Source organism: Arachis hypogaea, chromosome 13 (assembly GCF_003086295.3).
Source record: "Arachis hypogaea cultivar Tifrunner chromosome 13, arahy.Tifrunner.gnm2.J5K5, whole genome shotgun sequence".
Lineage (NCBI taxonomy): Eukaryota > Viridiplantae > Streptophyta > Magnoliopsida > Fabales > Fabaceae > Arachis > Arachis hypogaea.
The window spans coordinates 141,933,559-141,944,748 of NC_092048.1; the positions used below are offsets into that span (position 1 = coordinate 141,933,559).

At 21.6% G+C, this 11,190-nt stretch overlaps 1 long non-coding RNA gene across 1 annotated transcript; it reads right to left on the bottom strand.

Annotated features, from left to right (window-relative positions):
* Positions 1–9,700: 9,700 nt before the first annotated feature.
* LOC140178220 (uncharacterized) lies at positions 9,701–10,323 on the bottom strand. Its single transcript, XR_011870485.1, has 2 exons — positions 10,014–10,323; positions 9,701–9,933 (listed from the first exon to the last, which is right to left on the bottom strand). It is a non-coding gene; the product is annotated as an uncharacterized lncRNA (long non-coding RNA).
* Positions 10,324–11,190: the final 867 nt, after the last annotated feature.

Consider the following 11,190-nt stretch of genomic DNA (forward strand, 5'->3'; position numbering starts at 1 on the left):
TAAATAGTTTAATTAATTTTTTTTAAAAATAATTTAAATAATAAATGCTTATATCAAAAGTAATTTTAAAATAAGTTATTTTGCATTTAGTTTTTTAGTTTTAAAAGTGTTTATTTAAAAAAAATTATGATAAAAAATTTTTTATTATAAGAGAAGTTATTTTTTTAATTTTTCTATAAATATTTAAATCACTTCTTAAAAAGTTATAATTTGATTTTAAAAATTATACCAGACATTAGTATTATTATTTTTTATAAATCCAAAACTCAAAAAAAAAATAACTTTTAAAACTTTTTAAACGGATGCATAATGTCAAATAACCTTCTACGTCAACTTTTTATCAAGATATAAAAATTATCTTGATTTATGGTTTAATTAAAACTGAAAACAAGTTAGTTTAAAATTGAGAAATCAATTAATTGTTATTTGATTATTTCACGTTCTTTATCATATACTTGGACAATTGTTGGATAGTACAACTATCTTGAATCAAATAAAAGATTAAAATTGAGTGTATTTAACTTAATAACAAAAATTAATTCATAAAATAAAAAAATTATCTTAACACATTCATTTAAAACAGTTACCTTTCTAATATATTTTACGAATTATTATAATTTAAATAGTATTTATATTTTTGTTTTGTTTTTTTTTTTTACAAATTGCAATGAAAGGATATTATTTACACAAGAATAACAAATAAGGGCAAAATTTTAAGAAACTAGATTTTTTTTTTTGAACGAACATAATATATCTATGAGAAAAACTAAACTAAACCCAGTGATATCCCTAATAAATAGTAGAAAAAAATGTAGTTTAATTATAAACTGGAGCTTGTTATTTATTTACTTCTGACCCCTTTTTTAAATTATTTTATTCATTTATGTTAACTCACAAAAAAATAAAAAATAAAAAAATACAAACGGGTCAAAATGCATGTCGTCAAAATCCGTTGTTCTTATAGTAATCCCAAATTCCAAGGTACCGTCACAAATAATAATAATAATAATAATAATAATAATAATAATAATAATAATAATTTATATGCTAAATGACAAATAAGGGAATCTGGGAACTAACAGAAAAATTGAAAAGAGAGATGCATGCTTTGGAAATTGGAGCAAGTACAATCCAAGAAAGAAAAGAAAGAAAAAATAAATATGTGGTCTACATGCACTGGTTTATTATGGCACCTGTATTATTCTGCAATACTTAACTACAAGAACCCGAACACTCTATCAAGGGAATGGCAACGATCTTTTTTAAATTTGTGCGTGGAGTAAATTGTAAAATTAGTCTTTTGAAAGATTATTTGTCTTTTAAAATGTTCTTTGAAAATTTTTTTAATTAAATTTATTTTTTAAAATTAATTTTTTTTAGAGTTCATCTATCATGCATTTTAGAGGCACATATTAAAATTATAAAACAAAAAAGTTCTTTTTGAAAAATATAAAAAATTTAAGAAAAAATTATAAATTGATCTCTAATTTTTTTATTAGCAGATATTTAAGTCTTTGAAGATTTAAAAATATATTTAAGTTTTTGACATCTTTAAAATTTAAACATATTGATTTCTGAGTTTAATTTGTTTCATTTTAAAAACTTTTTATATGTACGTTGTATCAATTAGGTCAGTACAATAGAATTTATATTTGATTTTTTCGTTGGGTATGACAGATCCAAATGAATATAAGAGATCGATATATCCAAACTTTGAAAATAATAGAGACTTAAATGTATTTTTAAATTCTCGAAAACTTAAATGTTCGCGAATCAAAAGGTCAATGATCTATTTATCATTTTCTCATTTAAATTTTCAATACATTTAATTTATAGTCATTAAATAAAAATATTTAAAATTTTTTATTATTGATAAATTTATCATATCTCTTTAAGACATATATTAGCTAAATCTTTTTTGTATGGGTGACCTGATTACTTTCTTCTATTGCTGTTATATCTTGTTATTTTTCTTTTGTAGTGTATTACTTAATCATGATCATAATACATGCAGCAGGTTTAATTTGCATTTTGTTGATTGGATGTCACTAAAGCAATTTTTGTCTTGAGCCTTCGTTTTTGTCTCGAGGAATATTGGCCTATATCTTGTTATTTTTCTTCTGTTTTTTTTTTAAACGATGGAACTGAATTTTTTCACACATAATAATAATAATAATAATAATAATAATAATAATAATAATAATACTTATTATTATTATTATTATTATTTATATGCTAAATTATAAATATCATTGATGATAGGAATCTAAGAAATTAACTAAAAAATTGAAAAATGAGACTTGTATATTTTAAAACAAGTAAGTAACACTGCATAAAAAATAATTGACCCGATAACTCCAAGAAAGAAAAGAAAGATAAAATAAATAAGTATGTGGTGGACATTATGCACTAGTTTATTATGGCACCTGTATTGTTGACTTGTTGTGCAATACTTAACTACACAACACTATAAAGAGAATGGCAACAATCTTTTCAAATTGTTTATGTAAACTGCAAACACATTAATGACAACTTCTAAAATATATTTCCAAAATAAATTTACCAATTAAATTCTATAATCTAAATTTAATTTAATAAGTTGATTATTTACATGATATTTTAGACAATTAAAAATATTTTAAATATTTTGACGCGTAACATTATTTAAATATTGTAACTTATTTATTTATACTATACTTGATTATATATATTATTGAATGTTTATAATTAATTATGAGAGCATCTTTAATATTAGTTTTAATTTCATTTTATTTTTGGTCTTACAAAAATATTTTTGTGCAATGAGACTATATATCATAAATAGTGATTTAAAATTAAAAGTGAATTTTGATCTTCTAATATTTAATATTAGTTTAATTAAAATTTTATATTATTTTTATTTATTTCATCAATATAATTATATAAGTACCAAAATTTTATTGGTTCTTTATCAACGTGATACCATATTTCTAAAAGTAATATCGGTTTCATTTTATAAATCAACTCTAATGGAGATTTCAATTCAAAATTATATTTTCTAATTCATTTAAATAAACTTAATTAATTCTAAAATAGTTTTATTGTTTAAATTTAATATTAATATTATATTTCAATTTATTAAAATCATTCAATTTTTTCTTTCTAATTCAATAAAACAAACTTAATTATATAGTTGCTATTTTTATTTTAAAATTACCTAAACGTGTATCTTGATCCTTTAAAATCAAACTTAAATTTTAGTATTCTAAATTCATTAAATGACATTAATCCTAAAAGGTATTTTGACTTTTCAAGATTAATCTTAAATAAAATATTTTAATTTTTTATATTAAAATTAAATTTCTAATTTTTTAATGTATTTAAACAACATTAATACTAAAAAGACATTTTGTTTTTTTATTAATATTTAAATGAATATTTTAGAATTTTAAAGTTAATTTTTACAAGAGATAATTTATTTTTTTAAATTCAAATATAAATATGTAGTCTTTAAAATAATTAAATTCTAATCCTAAATATTTTGTTCTTTTTATAATTAAACTAATTTTAAAATTGAATTAAAGAGTAATTCACACATATAAAATAAATTCATATCAAAATTATAACAATATCCTAAATTGAATTGGGTTATATACATGTCTCATTTATAATTCTATGTAAATTGAACCTAATTAGTTCAAGTTACTATATTTACATATAAATCAAATTGATTTGCTTTACTACTGGTACAACATATACATAGTAAATCAAGTCAATTATATTTAAATTTACATAGGGTTGTAAACGAGACATACATATAACCCAATTCAATTTTAAGACATTGATATAATTTTATTCGATTTATTATGTATATGTTGTATCAATAATAAATCGAATCATTCTAATTTAATAACACAAAATTTTAATTGTATATCAAATATTTTTTTCATCTTATAATTACCTAAAAATTAAGAATGGTGAAGCAGGTTGCTTCTCGTTAATATTTACCTATAGACAACAAAGCAAATTGATTTGACCCGTCAAAATAAAATCAATTTAAAATGTTAGTTTGTCTCATTTTATGGTGAGCCAACATATTAATATACTTAACTCTTTGTTTAAGAAAAAATATTAATTAAAAGTAATCTAATAAAAATTATAAAAAATACAAATTTAATCTTATTTGAACACAATTTTTTCATAATTTTCTAAATTTTCAATGTCAATAAAATTGATTATCATAATATGTATTCTCAAATTACTACAAATAATAAAAAATATTAATTTTAAATTAATTTTCAGCAACTAACAACTTTAAAATAATAACAATATTTATAATACAATATAACACAAACAAAAACATAGTTTTGTGATAAAAAAATATTTATTTAAGAAACAAGACCACATACATGTGGAAGTGCTAAAAAAACTAATAAAAAATAGAAAATAAAATAAATAAAACGAATAATCGAAAAACAAGAAAAATGTGTGTTTGTAGATCATAATTTTATTTGTATGTGTATATATCACCAGTATTTTATCAAAAAGAAAAATTCTAATTTAATGATTGATTTATCTCGTTCAATTTTGATAACATTTCATAAGTTTGATGATGTGATTTGCTAAATTTTTTTAGTGTGACGAACATCAAATCTTAATTCATTTTATCTTTTTAACAATTTGTTTCGATTTGTTTTAACATCTTTATTAAAATTATATTTTAGTTATTTAAAATCAAATTTAATTTTAAACATCTTAATTCCATTAAATAACACCTATTCTAAAAGAACATTTTAGTCTTTTCAACATATATCCTAAATAGGATATTTTAAATGCCTTTTAAACACAAAAAAAGATTTCTTTATTTTGTTAATTAATCTTTAAATATATATTTTAAAATTAATCCTCAAAAGTGGTAATTTTATTATTCTAAATTTAAATATAATTTTTTTAATATTTAAAATAATCAAACAACTTTAATTTGAAAAGGACATTTGTGTATTTTAAAAATTAACTAAAAATATATGTTACTTTTTTAAAATTAAATTGTATTTTTAATTCAAATTAAATAATCTTAATTTTAAATGATATTTTAGTCTTTTAAAATTAATTGTAAAAAAATTCTTATTTTATTAGTTTTTTGTTTACCTTTTATGCTTTTATTATTATAATAGTTCAATATCAATTTCAAAATAAATAACCCAAAACAAAAATAATAAAAAAATTAATCCAAATAAATTTTAAATAAAAAATCATAAAATTATATTTTTTTCTTTAATTTATTACTGTCGCTACAATTTTTAATTTTAACCCACTACAATTTTAAATAAAAAAAATAATTCCAACTTAAAATGTGTTTGCGACAACAAAAAATAAAATGTGTTTTGATGACCCAATACTAAAATACTAATGGATTTAGCTCAAAATAAAACAAAAATTAATAAAAGAAAAATTTTTTCTCTTTTTTCGCATTTAAGAACTTTTAAAATTTTAAATGCAAACTTTCATTCTTTCTTTTAGTTACAGAATTTTAAAACTTCATTTATCTTTAAACCGTGTGCCTTCTTTCTTACTTCTCACATTTATTTATTTTTTATTATTATTATAATGCCTTATTCACTCAAAAATACTTGTAACAAAATTCAAATATATATACCGTTCTAAATTTATTCTATTCAAAATATTAACAAAAAAATATATTAAAAGTAATTTTTATTCATATAAAAGCAAGAACAGTATAATTCTTTTTAGAGCTTATTTATAATATGTTCTAAAGGCACATGTTAAAATTATAAAATAAAAACAATTATTAAAAATATAAAAAATTTAAAAGAAAATAATAAATCAATCTCTAATCTTTTAATTTACAAACATTTAAGTCTCTGAAAATTTAAAAATACATTTAAATTTTTGACCTCTTAAAAATTCTCTTACATGAAAATTCATATCAACTATGTCAGTATAATGAGAATCGCCTTTGATTTTTCTATTGGGTCTAACAGACCCAAATAAACATGAAGGATTGATATATCCAAATTTTAAAAAGAGTAAAAACTTAAATGTATTTTCAAATTTTTCAGAACTTAAATATTTGCAAATTAAAAAGTCAATGACCTATTTGTCTTTTTCTCATTTAAATTTTTAATGTATTTTTTTATAGTCATTAAATGAAAATATTTAAAATTTTTCACTAATAATAAACTTATTATGTATCTTTAGTATACATATTAGCTAAACTCTTTTTTTTATAGGGGAACCGACGAATTTTCTTTTAATGAATATTACATGATAAAATGAAAAAAAAAATTGAAAAAAAAATTGCGTTCAATTTACCTTTTAAAATATACATAATATTGCATCCGTCTATTTTGCTTCAGTTTTTGAAGTATCACTTCTCTTCTTCAACCTTTTTTTTTTGTCTTAACTGTGGTATTCTCTGCAAAAATATTTTTTTTAGTAAAAAAAAATCCGTTTCTTAAGTTCCTTTGCTTTTATATATTTTCTAATTTTTGGCTTTTATATATTTTTAAATTTTTGGCTCTCCCCTTTGCTTTTGATGCTTCTTAAGAATTTATAGAACATAAAAAATATTTGACATGATTGTACTCCCATATCTTCCAGTTCATTTCTTTGTTTATTTAAAACTTTTTGACAGGTTAAGAAGTGGGCGCTGATGCTTTATACCTTCGTTCAATGGATAACTTCATTATTGATGTTCTTCTTCTCTTGCTATCATATCTTATTACTTTTCTTTTGTGTTGTAATACTTAATCATAATCATAATGCATGCAACAGTTTTTTTTTTTGGACATATTTAGGGCAATCATAATGCATGCAACAAGTTTTTTTTTGGACATATTTAGGGCTAAGCCCAAATCTTATCCGAACCCATAACCCAACCCGCCCAAACCCAAACCCCAATCTGATTTTCTCTCTCAAAGCTTTTAATTCTTGCACCAAGAGACAAGCTCCCATGGCCTCCACAGGTTAATTTGCATGTTTCTTGATTGTATGTTAATGTCACAGAAGCAATTTTGTAAGTCCAATAAAAAATCTTGACCCTTCGGTTTTGGTCTTGAGGAATATTGGGCTATATTGGCCAGACTTCTTCTATTTTTCTTCTAATTTTTCTGTTTTGTTTTTTGGTATCGGTAGAACTGATTTTTTTTTATACAGAATAATAAGTGCAAACTAAATTACAACCTAAATTAGATAATAGAAACTACAAGAATGGTTCACCAAAAAAAAAAAAAGGAACTACAAGAATGTATATTATTTTTTTAGTCCAAGACAACATAACATTCATGAAGAATGAAAAATCATAAATGAATTGAAAGTTTTAAGTTGATGACTAAACTTAAAGTAGTTAAAGCAAATTTGAATAAAAAATTTAACTAGTTAAAATTTCTACTAAATTCATGAAATATTACAAATTTTATATTAATAAAAATATATTAAATTATTAAAAATTCTCTTATTTTTTGTGAATGTGTTAGTGAATTTAAAAAATAAAAAATATAATAGTGTTATTTAAATAAATAAATAATTTAAAATTAATAGTATGGATATTATACTTAAAAAAATAGATATAAAATAGAGTATGTATAAGTATATTATAAATTCGTAATTTAGCTTTTATTCTATTTTGTTTATTGTTTTGTGTTTTATTTTATTTTTTATAACATCTTTCACTTATAATTGTGTTAAATTTTTACTTTAAAAAATATGAGAGTAATTAATTATATTTTATCATTAATTAATTGATAATATGAGATATGTCATTAACTAACCTTATTTGGCCAAAAAAAAATTGAACTTTAAATAGGAGGGTTTGATCATTATATAAAATTATAAGATTAATTTGATTATTTTCTCTATTTATAGATCAAATTGATTATTAGATAAAAGTTAGAAACTAATTTAATTATTATTCAATTTAATCACCAATTTAAAATATTTTATGCTATTAAATTTTAATATTATATTTAATAGCTTATAATTAGAATAATCAAGTTTTAACTGCTTTGTTGGAATAATTATTTTTTAAAAAAATGGGTGATTAACATATTTTTGTATTTAGTTAATAATTTTTTCCTCTTTTTAAGAGAGAGAGAGACAGAGAGATTATTTCAATTTTCTTACATTAGCCTTAATAACTTATATTAGTAGAGTATAAACTTGTCAGCCATGTAACTCCTCTTTGATTAATTAATAGGTTTTAATACTTGTAAAGGATAAAATAAAATATTATCACCCAACTGCTCCGATGCTTAGGCAACATACACGTTATTGTCTTCAAATTAGAGCCAGCAATCTCGTCGTCGAATCAGAAATTTTGAACTTCATATTATTACTTGCTGAATTATGTATTTATTATAAAGTCCATCAAATTTATACACTATTTAATAAGATTATAATTTTATTTAATTTTTAAAGAAAACTACATGGCAAACCAATTTTTAGATCAGCCGACATCAGCCAGCTTTCTTTTTATTATCAAAATTATTTTTTTCCTCTTATTATTTTAAAAAATTTAAAATTTAAGATTTAAAATTTAGGATCTAAAATATGAGTAACAAGAGTAATAACCTCAGAGAATAGCCAACAATAACAATGATGAGTGAAATTATAGTTGTGTTAAAAGTAATATTGGAAAAAAGAAAATTAAGAATGAAGTTGACTAGAATTGAGTATCAAAAATTGTTTTTCGAATTAGTTATTACTCTTTTTAAAAAATATTTATTAAAAAATTATATCTACTATAGACAATATGTATTGAAATATTAATTCCATGTAATGTGTTATGTGTCAAGATGATCTAAGTAATTAGGAGTTGGTTTTAGTACGATAATTAATTTATATGATTTTCTTGAACAACATAAATAATGGGTTATAAAATTTGTTTAATTTAAGTAAAATATACTATATTCTAAACTACTCACATAAATTTTAATATTAGAATAACTATCTGCACATTTAGTAAATTAAACATCTGAATATCTATTATTCACATTATTTAATATTTTCAATTATGGAACTATACTCTCTCTTTCTCTCTCTTTCTCTCTCTCTCTCTCTATATATATATATATATATTGATACAATAGAATATGTAAGCGAATGAAAAATGACACTTAAATTATATTTATCTTCGTCATTATTTATTTTTAAAAAATATCATATCATTATATACTTTAAAATGTATTTATAAATAATTATAAAAATACAAATATATCCTTTTGATTATTGTAGTGAAAAAATTAAATAACTCTTTTTTATTGTTATGAGAAAAATACCTTTTTACAATAGAAAGATTAAAATCAAATAAAATCAATCTAATAATCTTATAAATGAACAAAAATTCAAAATCAAAGAAGTAGAGAATAAGTCCCCAATTATTGTATTTGAGAAAACAAATTCGTAATTGTTCATATGAAAAAGTAAACACCCAATATTCAACATGGGCAATATAATTTATGTATTTGTTGTCATAAAAAAATGTTCTACCAAGCTAAATCCTAGAAACGTAACAACAACAACAACAACAAGGCAATCTTCATCGAGTTCTTCTCTATCTCTAAGTCCCCACATTTTCTCATAAGGTAATAGATAGAATGTTGAGAAGCTATTAATGTTAAGTTCCACCTTTATTCAACGTTCCCATATGGCAAAATTTCCTCAATTATTAGTTAGTATGGTTTAGCGTTTAACACCGCACAAATGCATATCATCACATTTTTGTTACTAAGATAACTCTCACTTGTTTACAATGAGAAACACATTAAATTAAAGTACATATTATTGGAGATAGAAGCACATATTTTAACAAATGTAATTAAGTGGAGTCAAACTATAACAAATAAAATAAACAAATAAGACCACTACATATATATATATCCTCCTCATGGTACGTACTTAATTGCACTGCTTCATTCACCAAAAGCACACTTGAATCTGTGACGTACAAAATCAAACACGATAAGAAATTAGTATGCTGATGAAATAAATAAGAATATAAAGCAAAGAATAAGTACGTAGTGGGATTATGATTTGGTCCTTCTTGCAAAGGCATCTTGAATAGTTGGCAACTTTTTTACAGGTTTTGGAGGAGGATTTGAATTAGTAGGAGGTGGCCTTGTCACAGGGCATAGAACCTTTTGAATGTTTATGCTTTGGCTACTCATTATTTGGAATGTTATGAATGTTGATGATCGATGAAGCATAACAATATGAGAATCCTCTATTTATAGGGGGTGCTTCATTCATTAATTCCTTGTTCACAATAACCGAAATTACCAAGTCATTCATGCTAATCTACATAGAAATTTCTATCAATTTTTTTGTTCATATTACATTTCTCATTTTTACAAATTGAATTGTCTGATTTAGTTTGCGCGAAAAATATAGCTTGTGGCACAAGGATATATCCGCGGTTATATGAGTCGTCACACCCAAACCGTGGCAAAAACCCTCATGTAAAGTTCAGAAGAAATTTAATCAATTGAAGTTTAATAAAATAAGTTCTAAAAAGCAAGGATTTCAACCTTCAATATTACTCCTAATACGCGCTACGGACACGGGTAACTATAAATCTAATTAATTAATTAACAATTTCTGATCCTCTCCAATATTTTTAACACTTAACAGAATATAATGTGATTTTTCACCTTTGATTCTCTAAGTGGAACCAGAAATAAATAAGAGAGAGAGTGTGATGAATGGTTATATATTAAACACTGCACACCATCCAGTTTTTTTCACTAGAGAGGATCCACTCTCTTCTTCTATCTATGCGTTCCTCTCATATACAGATTACAAACCACTTTAATAAAGCCATTAAAAATATTTTTTTAAAAATATTTATATATGTCATATTATTATTAGACATCTTTGTTAAATTGGTTAATAATTTATTTTTTTAATAAATCAGAACAAAATTAATTTATTATAGCAACAATAATAAACCCAATTATCTGTATTATAATTATTATACTCGATTTGATCCAATCGAATTACACAATCTAAATCGAATATCTTTAAAAATTTTTGATAAAAAAATAAATATATCTCTAGCTTTTTGTTTTACTGACATTTAAATCTCTAAAAATTTAAAAAAATTAAATTTCTAAAAAAAATTGAATTTATTGTTATTGTTATAAAAAAATGATTTGATTTTAATTTATTAAAAAATTAAAAAATAACTAATTTATT